At 36.6% G+C, this 14,970-nt stretch overlaps 2 pseudogenes across 2 annotated transcripts; both read right to left on the bottom strand.

Annotated features, from left to right (window-relative positions):
- Positions 1-2,241: 2,241 nt before the first annotated feature.
- On the bottom strand, positions 2,242-5,597 carry LOC147484578 (dihydropyrimidinase-like; annotated as a pseudogene). Its single transcript, XR_015205556.1, has 7 exons — positions 5,583-5,597; positions 5,211-5,477; positions 4,945-5,113; positions 4,701-4,752; positions 4,035-4,303; positions 3,701-3,899; positions 2,242-3,583 (listed from the first exon to the last, which is right to left on the bottom strand). The product of XR_015205556.1 is annotated as a dihydropyrimidinase-like (transcript).
- Positions 5,598-5,925: 328 nt separating this feature from the next.
- On the bottom strand, positions 5,926-12,730 carry LOC147484579 (uncharacterized; annotated as a pseudogene). Its single transcript, XR_015203643.1, has 4 exons — positions 12,467-12,730; positions 8,997-9,631; positions 6,993-7,169; positions 5,926-6,862 (listed from the first exon to the last, which is right to left on the bottom strand). The product of XR_015203643.1 is annotated as an uncharacterized LOC147484579 (transcript).
- Between the last annotated feature and the right edge of the window lie 2,240 nt (positions 12,731-14,970).

Below are 14,970 nucleotides of genomic sequence, written 5' to 3' on the forward strand. Positions count from 1 at the left end.
TTTGTATGGCTGAATGAAGTTGCAGACACTGTTCAACTTTGTTAAATAGGGTAAGTAACGTTTTAAACGTAAACTCAGCCTTACAAACTCCAGCAATGCCAACTAGAGCCACATGGTTTCAACTTTCAATGTGGCATGGCTGCCTCTTCGTTTGTTCTTTGAAGAGATTCTGATACCAAGAGTCCAAGACAACCACACTTCAGTTTTAGTTCAGAATTTTGTTATGCGGAAGTTTGCCTTGCATATATTTCATGAAAATTATTTCCTCTGTGTAAAAATGTTGGGTTAACTAGTATTACCCCCACTCGATGAGCCAATTAAGATTAGGATTCCCCCCAACTAGATGGGAAAATTAGGGTCTCCCCCCAGTACACAAAAAAAAAATCAACTTAATTGGCCATCTAGTGGGGGAATCCTAATTGGCTCATCTAGTGGGAGTAACACTAACTACCACCATCAACAAGGTACGGAATATAATGATGGCAAAATTTTATTAAACTTCATAGCTTAATCATGCTAAAAAGTTTGGTAGAGCTTTGCATCAATTTCATCTTATCCTAGAAACAACGAAACCATAAAGGATGGGTGATAATAATAGCTAGAACTCCATACCCTCACCACCCAAATATCCCACCATACCCTCAACAATCACATCTCACATATCCCACCCCCACATAGAACATAAAGATGTGTTCCTGTATTCTATGCGGTCCCAATACGCACTATCGAAAAAAAAAAACATATTTACATAAACCACCACATCTTTGTACTGAATGTATTTACTTGATAACCAAATATTATTAAGGGTTGGGTTAACTAGTATTACCCCCCACTAGATGAGCCAATTAGGATTTCCCCCCACTAGATGGCCAATTAGGGTCCCCCACTAAACACACGGTCAACTTAGATTGACCGTTAAATTTCAAGTCAAGCAACTGAAAATTACACAAATGCCCTCATTATTTTCAAAAAACAAATGTTCAATTTTAATTAGGTGGGGGCAATTGTGTGATTTTCAGCCATTTGACTTAAAAATTAACAGTCAAACCAAGTTGACCGTGTGTTTGGAGAGACCCTAATTTCCATCTCTAGTGGGGAAATCCTAATTGGCTCATCTAGGGAGGGGGTAATACTACTTAACCCAGGGCTATTATTAATCAAAGTCAAAACTAGCAATGTAAACATCATCTCAACACCCCAAAAAAAAAAAAAAAAACTTGAGATTTGTTATTGTGTGATTTAGTTTCAAATAAACCTAAGATATTAAACATTAAGAAACAGAAAAATCTACCATCCCAACAAAAGCATTCATTACTTTGAATACTTGAGTAAGGCAAGCATTTCCACTCACAAAGAAAAGCCTCCCTTGCCCATTACTTAGTTCCGTAGTAATCAAATAAATCTCAATTCCTCTCAACAACTCCCTAAGCTACACAATAACCGCCGAATATACCTCTATTATAATAACCTACAAGAATACTTCCAGTGAACATCCAATCATTTAAATGTGGCACTAGCACACTGCTAAACCTTTATACTCCTTTAGCACAAACCTCTAGTAGTGGGAAATCAGTATTTTCCATATAATCCACAAGTGGGGCAAGTTTATCCCACCCCTCAAAAACTACCCCCTTCTCCCTCCACATACACACTCCCGTGCCCACTATGTCGCAGTAATCTAGAAAATGCTATCATTGATTCCGAAGTCCTACACCAATTCCAATGACCCTAACAATTCATCTATATCATAAATTGCCAACACAAATAATCCAAAACTAATAAAACAAAGCAACTAAAACAACAAGTCATTCATGCCATTAACTCATAAACCATAAAGTTCAACATACAATCTTAAAATCTTATATAAAAATAAAACAACAATTTCTGAAAATTCCAGATGGTCCATTGAATTAAGAAGTTGAATAACCAAAGGTCAAGTTCAATTATCAATTCCAGATGGTCCAGAAAAGTTGTTCTTTATGTTCCCCTGTACAGCCTAATTAACTTTCAAGTTACTCTTTAGGTGACAAAAATTGGATATTACCATTGACACCATTAGGAATTTTTCGAAAATCATCTATTCCAAGAGCTTTTTGTGTTGAATTGAATGTACAATGATCAGTTCCTACAAGCTGGACAAAAGAAAACGACAAACTAATAAAAAATTTCCTAGCTTGTGCAGCATGCTTACATATTAAATGCAATACTGCATGAATCATAAGACAAGCTCAACACAAAAGAAAATAATAATAATAATAATAATAACACCAAATTTGTGTTGGTAAACCTAGTACCAATTTCAACTGATAGAGTCCAATGCACGATAGACCCATACTAAGAGAAGTAGAGAACTATACCAGGGAAAGCAGTTACTATTTTTAAAGTGGAACAATCTCATCTGAGAACTAGACACTGTAGACTATTCCTTCTCACAGCCCATGGAATTTCACAGACAACACACATTGACACTAGATATCATATTATAAGTACGGAATATTCATGGAGGGTACATATTTTCTATTTTTTGGTTTTGTCGTGATCAAATATTTGTGGGATATCTTTCACCTTGAGATAATAGACTTAATACCTTTTCCCAAACTAGATACTTTTGAAGACAAAAAGATATATGAGGCAACTGCGCTTAATCTCAAAATATCAGCCAAAGAAAAAGTAACCTGCAATGTTCCAGTTGTAAGGGCAGCTTGAAGTGCTTTACTGTGTCCGAGTTTACTTATTGGAGGACTAATGACATACCTGGAGCAATGAAAAACACGGGTTACTTGGCAATACATCGAATACTGATTAAGAAACAAAAATGAACTGAAAGGTATGCGGGTTCTTGCTTTGCTGTTTGCTGCCGTGGTGAAATCATTGTCCCAAAGCCAAGAATCATCCAGAACCTGTCCAGACACTACTGGTTCACCAACAACTCTTTGTCCGGCAGTTTGAAGTTAAAGAATATTAGTGATTTCTTACATCAAAGTCACGGAGTTGTCTGTAAAGTGATTTGCATATAAACAAGTGCCAAAGGCACGCCTAAGACAACTAAGTTTTGGAACACACACGACTTCCAAACATGTATCAATAAAGCCCATCTGGAGTTGTTATTAATTTCGGAGTAGAAGAATTTTTCTCGAGAACGGATTTTTCTCAGGGAGAACATTCTCAGAATAGATAAAGCAACTCTAAAAAACTTCCGCAAAATGGGAATGGTTTAAGGTGAAAATCTTTACTACAGTTATAATTACAAGCCATATATTCACCAATCTGTAGAACATTACAAAGCTTAGCCTTCAACTCGTTTCCAAGTGATATAACATGCTTCTATTTGTAAAACCATGGTTCAGGTCTAATATTTGTTAACATGTGCATAATTCACATCTAACTCAATACGACAAAGTCACAACCAATACAATAAATTAAAAAGACAAACTCAGAAAATCCAAGACAAAAGAGACTCCCACCAGACTTTTGAGCCTTGGCTATCTCTTCCATTGCATCAATACTCATAACATGGACTATATAAGAGGTGTATTAACAAAAGCCGCCAAACGATAGCTCTAGATGTGGCCTCTCCTTCCAGCTGATTTGCATAGAATTAATTAGGTAAGGCACATATTTTATGTGGGTCAGCTTGCAAATAGTCACATGGATCCATGCAAGATTGCTTATGAGAGCAACAAAAAAACTAAAAGATTACCACAGTTGGCCTAGAGAGTGCATGTCCCTCTGGACCTGTGATGCCAAGATCTATCATCCTTCTCTGCCCTTCAGCAACAGCATCTCCATTCTCTGCATGAACCAAGGCATCTTGCACTTTTTGAAGCCTTGCAGCAGAAGTTCATCGCTGATCATAAGGGACCCTTTGTAGGCGAGAAAGAACATAAAAGAATTGATACCTACAAGTCAGAAGAACCTTTAGATAGAGTGATCATGGGAAAGAATGCTAGATTATCCACCACCAGAACTTCAACATAAAAACGGTGACAAAAATGGAAAAGTCAAAAATACACCTAACAGCAAACCATGCTAACCTTTTTCCCTGACCATGATCTCCATGTCACTTGCAACTACTTCATCCCACTTTGTGATGGCCATATGGAAACCATAATCCATGCATGATGTTTGTGTTTTTTTGTATAAGCTTCGAAACCCGCAGATAAACTTCCATTTACTGGTATGACAAAGTCGATGTGCATTGTTGTTCCCCCAGCTAACACAGCAGCCTGACCACTGAAGAAATCATCAATAGTCTCGGTACCCATGAACTCCATCCCCAGGTGCGTGTGCAGGTCGATACCTCCTGGTCTCATCAGAAACAAATATTTCCAAACTTTATTGTGTTAAAATTTAATTTTGAAGTACATAATTAGTAGATCGATTGTGCTGACCCATAGGGAGACTTAAAACCATTTTAATAATATATATAAAGTACAACACATTGGTTTACATGTATAAAGTATAAGAAGGACCATGTGTAGCAAAGACGACAACATCAATTCTCTGGTAACGAATTATTCCTAGGACACCTCATGTCCATGAGACACAACGAGGAAGACAAATCCGTTATTCATAATGCATAATGCATATAGTTGTAGCAAAGTTCTAACCAGAACAATAAGACATAAATTTCTGATATAAAAGTTAATAAATCAACTGGTTCCCCTATACCTCAATATTCAAAAAGACAAAAGATTCACCTGGCATGACATACTTCCCAGTTGCGTCGAGAATAATTACACCGTCACCAACCTGTAAATTGCAACTAATTTAGATCCATGTTAAAGAGTCTCATAAATTCATACTACGCGCGCTCACTTCATAGTATTTTCCGTATCAATTTCAGTTAAGCAACAAAGGATTACTAAAGTTACCAAATGCAAGGATATATCTAACAAATTAAACACATTGTCAAAAGGGCACTAACTAAAATAACCTTATTACCTTGATGTTAGGTTGTACAGTGTCACAGTGACTATAATTCCATTCTCAACATAAACATCAGCAAGTTCTTGACGTTGAGCATTCACAACAGTACAACAGTCCCTCCTTTAATCAACAACTTAGACGATGAAGAAGCCCCACACTCAATATCTCCATAAACATCACAAACCTACACAAGTTCATCCATTTTCTCAATTAAAACAATAAAAATCAAATACCCACATCATAAGATTGATCACTGAAGCTTACTACATATATATTCTTACCTCTGGTATCTGCTGGTTTGATTCTGAGAGTTGGATTCTGAGAGTTGATTCTGATATATTAGTATGAGTGTCTCGAGGCGTGTGAGATGAAGAAGAAAGTTGAGCTGTCCTGCCATTTCCACTAAAATGGGGCGCCTTTGTTTCAGCTTTCAGGTGGTTTATAGGATGATATTGACATGTGTTGTATCTGCTACACCTGAGAGCACAGGTACCTACGATGATATTGACGGTGTGAATCTTTCTTGTTTTGGACTTTGTTGGGGCTTTCTTGATTTGTACACACAACAGGCATAGCCATAGAACTATAGAAGTCTGCTATATAATGCCATGTAAAAATGTTCAGGCTTTCGATACTCATTGGAGAACGTTTGCCTGTAAATTTGCCATGCTACAAGAACGAAGCAGTAAACAAGAATTAATTAATTTACACTACTTCTACTTTGGTAACAAGCAGCTAAAGTCTTCTAATTACTCGGTTGGTAACAATATGCCAATATGGTATAAGCTAACCTTGGCCTGGACAGATGATGATTATTAAGTTTACCAAGTTTCCCTTCATCAAAACTCTATGAGAACACTAAATCAAGCAATAATTATACTTCAACAGAGCGGGTAATCACTTATCTGATGGACATTACCACCTGAAGAGGCTGTTATAGTTCTTTAAATGATATATAAGACGAAAGTTTATGCGCCAAAGAATTGAGACCAAACGGAGAAAAATGCAAGCACACTTGCTGATTCTCATTATAAAAAATTGGGGAGAAAAAAAGTGTCTTTACATCACAACAGATTATTTCAGAATAATTGAGCATGTCTGAGCATATAGAAAATCCTCCTAAGTGGGCATTTCTCACATCTCCCTATCTTCCCTCTATTTTCAACAAGTCAGTTTTCACAGGGTTAGAGCCTCCTAGAGGACTTCTTTCAGGAATAGGGCAGGGATTCACTTTTGAGACCTATATGTATTTGTAGAAGCAAAAACCCCATAAAAGCATTTGAGGGCAATTTGCTCCCAGCGGCAATCAGCCTTTTTTTTTCTTTTTTTTTTTTTTTTTTTTTTTTTTTTTTTTTTTCAAATTTTTTTTACATAGAAGACATCTGAGCAATCCGGGATTATAATCACGGAAAGTGACTATAAACCTTATTCCCTCATTTATGGAGAAGCCCATTCGAAATAATGACATGCAGCACCCCTCGCTGCAGACCAGTTACCACAGCCAAAGAAGAAGCTTCCATGGTTCGGGCCTGGCTTCTGGACCATGCGTTTGCTGCTTTTCACCCCACAGTGGCAATACATGCGCCGCTCCTTGCTAGGGTCCATATGAGCAGGATAAAACTGGATAAAGGGAAATGTGAGCGGCTTCGTCTTGTTAGGAGAGGGGGAGGGTACAATTTGGCGATCAGTGGACTGGTGCCATGCAAAGTTTGCAAACTGACTCTCAGCAGTATGCCACATCAGTGAATTTGTTATAGAAAACCTGAAGCCCCGGTGCATGATGTGGGTTAGCAGACGAGCAGTGTTCCTGGCATCATCAAGGCCACAGTGTGCACGTCCCTCCCATGCTAACCCAGCCAGCTGAACTGCCTCTTTGAGATTGCAGCGGACTCCACCAAATACCTCATTGAATGGAACTCTCAAGTTGATCCATCTGAGCCAGAGTTCAAAAGAGAACCAAGTCAGAAGCTTTTATGATTGTGCTTCTTTATCGTCGTGAAAAAGCATTCTCCAAAATTAGATAATTCAAATATAGATGGGATTAAAGAATTCACTAGAATTACCTGTTGAAGTAGGGAGGTTTCCGGATCCTCTTAAAACGACACTCTGATTCTCTAACATCACCGACAATCCCAGTTAGACCACGTAACAACAGCAAAATTTGTGTGCTTAATTCCCTTGTCTTCCAACCACTTATCATGCATCAGTAAAGCTTCACTAAGAGGAACGCCTCTGTCTACCTGGCACCACACCCAGTCATTACAGGATTATTATTAGCATTACAGACTGATGCATCAATAGTATGGTTCAATTATCAGAATGAGCACAATAAGAACTACTGTATGGAATGGGTATTAATAGATCACTCAGACTCATTGTAATCAGAGAAGACAGAATAGCTGATTAGGGGGACAAAATATCTGATATATTGATGACTTGGTAATCAGTCATCATTTGTGACCTAACTAAACAAAATAAGTCAGAATATGTCATGAATTTCAGTTCACATGTATTCAATGATTCTGCAACAATGTGAAATTGAAGTAAGATGGCAATTTGTAGAAACTCTATCCTACTCTTAAAAGTCATATCCTGTTTACTGTTCCGCACTTCTGCTTGAGACTGACAATAAACAAGAGCTTCGGAACACAGAGTATCCTTCTATGAAGCAGTGAATACTCCATTGACAAACTGAAGTATGGAAATCACGTAAAGTCCAAGGAGAACAAAATCAACAGACCCTAATAAATACATACTGATTTCAGAAAATCAAAAATGAAGGTTCAAGGAACAGAACACTAAAAACTGTAAGCAAAAACTCAACTATCGACAGCATTAACAATGAGATCTGTCCTTAGCAGTTCCATAGATAACAGAATGATGATGAAGATGGGAAAATGGGAAAATGGCGAACATGAAGAACATTATCTTAGATTTCCAAGCAATAAACATCCTAATAAAACATTACCACTGCTTGTCCATAAACTATCAATTATTGCAAACACACCTTGCTCACCTAGGAAGAATGTTATCATATGTTATCGGGCATGTGGGAAGCACTAAATTCTTTATCAAACTTTCACCAGACATGAAAACACAAAGAAACCTGTGAAAGGGATCCTGGTAGCCAACCTTTTCTCAGGACTTTAATCATGCAATCATTTTAAGATGCCATGAGACCCACCCACTGACAGACGTTCGTAAGGGTGATAGATCCGCATCGCGTGACACGATAAGTGGGATATCATTCCTACAGTTGTAGGGAATCAGGTGCAGGACGTGGAACCCAAAATGTACTAGCTATAACCATTCCATTGAATTTCACTAGGCTCTTAATCGAGAACCTACATATCTTAATCATATTCTGATTTCAGCTGAACAAGCTCTTAATCGAGAACCTACATATCTTAACCGTATTCTATCACTTTCTTCTATAAACATATATGTGCAACAAGCATCATTGAGCTAATTAAAGCCGCGTTGCAGCCTTTTGAAGTAGTAGATTCTGATGAAAGGGCCCACCCAGATTCCAAAGCAAGTAACTTGATTGATGCACTTTTATTTTACTTTTTGTCACAACTGCAAATGAAACTAAAGAACGATTCTGCAAGATTTATTAAAAAATCGATAGAAGTTGTTTAAATTTTTAAGAGCTTAAGCAACCTCGGACTTTTCAGAGTCTTCTCGAGTGTTAGAATATCCTGAATCAACTTTCTCTTATCCATGGCCTTCCTTATTGGTTCATCTACCCCTCTTTAACATACATATAATTGACGAGGTGTCACTGTGTCAACTACTTAATATTTCTTTCAAAAAATGTTTTCTCCTCGTATAATGAAAAATATTAATAATTCACTGTAAAGTAACCTCACATGGATCATCTTCTTGGCCAATGCCAATGCCAATGACCCAGTCATATAGTAAAATGTGCACTATAAATTAATGGACGTGTTCACACCACACCAAAGGCTACTTAAATTTCTTTCTGTTAGGAGCAGGCTAGAACTATAACTTCCCTTCCATGCAATATAATAGAATGAAGTTCGCAAAATAAACTTCAAACTAACCTGAAGTTGCTGTATACCAGTAAGCTCCTTGCAGAAATCACTCAAGTGTTGATGATATACAGGCCGCACATATGTTTGAAAAGAAGCTTCTAGTTGTCCAGTCACACTATTCACTAAAACAGATGGAAACTCAATGATCTCCTGGGGATGGGGATTCCTATCCTTGTCACATGTTGCCTCGAAGTCTATAACCACAAAATACTGGAACTCTTGAAATGGGAACTCTTATGGATAACACTGAGAGAACATTCGAAGGGCAGATACTGAACTCTGCCTCCAACAGGAAAGTTATACTCCGATTCATCGAACTAAAGCTCTCAAAGCCATTCCACTGGTTCTGCTGCACTTTGTGAAAATCAGGATGGAAGTTCGACCACATGCAAATATCTTGCTGGTAGACAGGTCTATAATAACCTTCATTTGGCGGTGCAAACGACTCATTGTTCAATGGCCTAGTAGGCTCCACAGCACCACTTCCTGGATTGGCAATTGCTCCATTCTTGAGCTCAGGAACGTCTTCAACAGAGTTTCCATTATCTTGCAGTTTGTAAGGATATGCCTTAGTCTGTGGGCATTCTAGGGATGCCTCACTCTGTAAGCATTCTACGGATGCTTCAAGATTCTTTTGCATGTTTCTGCAAGAAATTACAGGAAACACAAGAACATGAGATAAAGAAAATAAAAAAGGTATGATGGTATTTGATCATAAACATTACATAATTAAAAAAATTCACATTAAACAAGGACCCTAAATCTTTTTTAAAGATACAACTGTTTTTAAACTGTTGTTCTGAGGCCAATATTACCAGCCCCTCAAATCCATTTATACCACCAGTTATTGCCGTTAAAACTCAAAACACATATTCCCCAACTCCCAAGTGAAATAGAAGACATAAAGTTATGGTATTAGTCTTTCAAATATGACCTTCCATTTCTTCCACAACTATTTTGCAATGTCCTTTTTGTCCTCCGTGAATGTAAATACTAATCTTTGTAGTGGAGAAGAGGAATAAGAATAATGCATATCATCAACACATTGAAGATGCGCAGAAGAAGCGAGGATGCTTATAGGAATCATAATCTCTACTCTAGTTTAATTTAGATTTCACAGTTGCTTTTACCTTTAAAATACTAAAATGTCAGATGGCTTACAATAATAAAGACTAAAAATAGATAATTCATGTGCCGACTCCTGTTCGTGTGAAATTAAGGCAGGTATGATGATGATGAGTTTATGTACCTCTAAAACTGTCATTAAATGGGATGCAAATACTAATCTTTATAGTGCCATCTCTACTCTCTAGTCTTGGTATGTCTTGCCCCTACATGATAGTCTTTGTGTTTCATTCAGGCCACTCATGCAATTGCTCCTACACAACTGAGGCAGGAAACTAGGGACTGAAGGGTGTAGAAGTTAGACACTCCACAACTGTGAATCCCAACCTTGTTGTTGGTTTATCTATTATAAGTTACTTGAGTCTGTGTGTGTGTGAATTGGGGGGAAACAAAAAAAAAGACAGAGAAACAAGTGCACACCAAACAGTCAAAAAATATTTCCAATCGGGAAACTAAGTATATCCTCTTTTGGGCACCTCTTATGTGATGCCATTAAATTCGATGTAACCTCGATTATAACTCGTATCTGGTTCACAATAGAGCATGGTCAGGAGAGAGAGACAAAAAACTTGGCTTCGAGGCCAAAGGACGAGTAATAGACGCCATATTCTGACAAGCAAATTGCAACACTGGGCAAGACACGAGTAATAGACGCCATATTCTGACAAGCAAATTGCAACACTGGGCAAGACATACTAGTGCAAAAGAACCACCTCAGTCAATGTTCTAGCAAAATCATGGCCCATCTAACATAATCAGGGAAATCGTTGTTAGACCATTATAACAGGAGATTAATCCTCCCAAAAAAAATTTCTGACACCACAGAGACTGCGTAAACCTAGGTTACATGGACACGCCATATTTTGAAAAAAATATGTGTCAGATACGTATCCACGTGTCCGTATCCGTGTCGGACACACACGGACACATATTGTATTTAATTTACCTCGAATTTCTGATTTACCATCTAATTTAATAAATTTATAATTATTAAAAAATTAATTAATTATTCCTATCCGTGTCCCCGTGTCGATCTTCAACTGCTCCCCGTATCCGACACCCCATATCCGTGTCGGACACCGACACGCGTGCCCGTGTCAATGTAACCTAGGCGTAAACATATGCATGACCAATTGCAGGATATCTGAACACCTTCTATATTTGTTTTCCTATAGATAACAGGTGCATGGACATCTTCAGCACGACCCTTTTTCCATTAAAGAATCCATATAACACCTAGATCTTGTCTGTCCTACAATTTACTATCATTCACTCCAAATGTATAACAAATTAACAACGCAAGTTAGCCATCCCTGCCCACATCCCCAATCCATAACTCGGACATAGCAAATCATTCTGCGTGGCCTCACCCAAGGTCAATACCAACTTTTAACTTTTAAGAAACTCATTGGACATTTTCAGCTTTTGAAATATTTGTTCCTATGAGTACCTCTTGCGTCACCACTACCCTAACCACTTGATCCAATCATGCAATTGAACTTGAAGAAAACCACTCTTCTCCATATGCTCAGACATTCTTAGCAAGAAAACCAATATCCACTATCCAAAGAAGATGAAAAGGTAGCCACGTAGCGGATTTTTGTGTACCTAGTTTTTCATCTCCGCCACTAAATACTTTCCATGTATATGAACAACTCGGTGAAGGATATCCACTAAATACAGAACGCACAACAATTTCGTCTCCCATTTGCTCATCATTCACTCAATTATGTATAACAGTACTCAAGTTACCCACCCCTGCCCACATCACGAATCCATAATTTGGACATAGCAAATCATTCTCTGTGTCCTCACTCCCAGAAGTCGAGACAAACTTTGTGTTTTAATATTTAAGGAACTTATTGGAGATTTTCAGCTTTCAGATAATCTCTTCCTAATGGGCATCTCTTGCCTCGCCACTAGCATAACCACTTTGATCCAATTGAAATTAAGTGGAACCCAACTATCCAATTTCCCACAAGGGAAATAAGGTGTCCACATAGTGAGTTTTCGCATTCCCATGTCTATAAAGTATAAGCAACTCGGTATAGAATATCCACTGATGCATTTCTAACTAAAAGTTACACCTAAGCTAATAAATCAAATCAAACAAATTCTAATCTTTTCCCCAATACATTGAATCCCACTAGATCAAATCCCAAACATAACTGAATTACAACGAATCCACTAAAAACCGAAAAGGAAACTAGCCCAGTGTCTAATCAAGGACAATTCAGATCCCACACATACTTCACATAACCAACATCAGATCAATGCATAAAAAAAAATACAATTGAGATAAGACTATACAAAACGAATGTAATTAAAATGTCAAGAAAGGGTAAAGAAGTAACCTTTGATAATGTAGATCAGAAATGGTAATGTAAAATGCAGTGATCTACAAGCAAATACATCAGTGGTTTGTAGATGTGTGACAGTTGTAGAGAACATAAAGAAGAGAGAGAGGGAGAAGGGGAAGGTGGTGAGTGAGTGGTGGGGTTACATGGTTGTGAGAATGAGGAAGGAGATGAGTGAAAGGAGGAGGAAATATGGGTTGATCATTTCATATCCAACAACAACAACACTTCTTTCATTCCTACACCAGTTTCAAATAAGTATTTATATTAAGTATTGGTAAATGAAAATGATAATGGTCCCTATTCCAAGTCCCGCTCTATTTTTCAAAACCCAAGTCCCACTATGTGTTTTCACTTAAATGTTTTTAGATTAACTTGTTAAGTTGTTCTCTTGTTTCTTTAATTCCTTCTTATATTTTTGTTTCGTAATGAACTCTTAAAAATCGGGTTTGCACTTTTATATAATTGTGTTTAGCTCGAACTTAGATAAATATTTGGAGATCACAAGTCATAAATCTTTTGCCTACTTATATGCTAAAGAGTTGATGGTTGCGCTGATCTAAAGCATATAATGTTTGCTTGCATGTTACTTTTGTGACTGTTGTTGAATGTTTTGAGGGAATCATCATTGTAGCTTATTGGCATTGTGAAGAAACAAAAAATGGCTTACTTAGCACCTATTTAAAATATGTGCACATGTTGATGAAATTTTTTTAGAAAAATAATAATAACAATACTGTGCCCATTGCTCAAAATGAGTAAAATTTGGAATAGGTTATGAGTTCACATTAACTACTTAAAACAATTACAACTAACGATTGAGATGCTTAAAAAACAAACAGACAAATATAGAAAAAAAACAAATAAAATCAAATTTAAGTGGATATCGTTTATCGCCTTACTTGTGGACAAACAAAATATTGTATTTGAGATAAGAGTGTGTCGTACACATGCAGAGTCTACCTTGCACTGGTTAAAGAAAGTTATTGGAGCAATCAAACAAGGGAATGCTGCCCTTGGTGGTTTTTTCTTCTAACAAGTAAATATGGATTGGGCTCAATTTAATTGCGCTAATGGCAAGATCAAATTGTGTCTCATTCATATACAAAGAAGACAATGGATGTTGAAAAGGACCAATTCACAACAATAGCAATTGTGAATGATTGGTCTTTTGACCTTAGAGACATAGAATATGGTTAGACTGACTTTCAAATTATGTCTTTTTAAAAGTTTCAATTGGGCTTGTGATGTACCTTCCAAAACATTGTCAATGACTTGAGTCATTGTTAATTGAAATAAAACAAGTGTTTTAGTGGAAACTCATCAGTGCTTAAGATGTATCTCAATTATCTGTTTAAGTATGAATATAGGTAAATATACATTGTCGAGTAAAGATTTATATATATATATTTTTAGCACGAAAATGGCTAATAACCTACAATTGTCCACACCTAAAAAACAAATAATACTCAATGCTTAAAATGAGTCTAACATATAACATATCATATGTACTAGAAAGTAGATATGTACATACGCCTGCCTCTTTTAAAAACTTGTTTAACAATCATAATAACTATACATATAATTTTTTTTCTAAAAAATTGTGATTATTGTTTTCGTCGCTAACCCATTTTTTGTGTGTTTGAACCATTTGGGTATGTTTTGGGCTTACCTTACTCCAAATAACAATTTCATTAAACAACAAACAACAAGTGAGATGCATCAAAATGGACAAATAAATATATAACAATTTTTGTTTAACATTTTGTAACTTCAATCTTTCTTTATTGCACGTATTAGTTTAGCGTACCCACTCTGCCAACACAACTCCAATGGATTAAAAAAATAAAATCATAATTCATTAATTTATATGATTTTGTTAAATGATGTTATGATAATCTATCGGTCACGTACGTTACCCGCCATTCCGTAAGAAAGTATATAATCATCTTTTATATTTTAAAAGGGGAATACCCAAAGGTTTCTCGCGCAACAAGGTTGCTAAAATTAGGTTTTGGGAAGTTTCCCGTTTTAAGCCCACCTCCAAATCCAAGCCCAAGCCCAATTCACTCTATTTCCTTAAACCATAGACCCTAACCCATTTCTTCTTTTGTTTCTCTCTCATTTTCAGACGAAAGAAAAAAAAAATAGATGGATAAAAAACCGCAACAAAAGCTGAAAAAATCTCAATACTATACAAAATCCGGAAAAGCTGAAAAAATCTCAATACTATACAAAATCCGGAAACATGCCGCACATAAATAGATTTAAAATGAGTCTAACATATAACATATGATATATACTATAAAGTAGATATGTACATATGCGGTTCTTTTAAAAACTTGTTTAACAATCATAATAACTATACATATAAATTTTTTCTTAAAATTTGTGATTATTGTTTTCGCCGCTAACCCATTTTTGGTATGTTTGAACCATTTAGGTATGTTTTGGGTTTACCTTACTCCAAATAACAATTTCATTAAACAACATACAACAAG

This window comes from Coptis chinensis, chromosome 8 (genome assembly GCF_015680905.1).
Source record: "Coptis chinensis isolate HL-2020 chromosome 8, ASM1568090v1, whole genome shotgun sequence".
Taxonomy (NCBI): Eukaryota; Viridiplantae; Streptophyta; class Magnoliopsida; order Ranunculales; family Ranunculaceae; genus Coptis; species Coptis chinensis.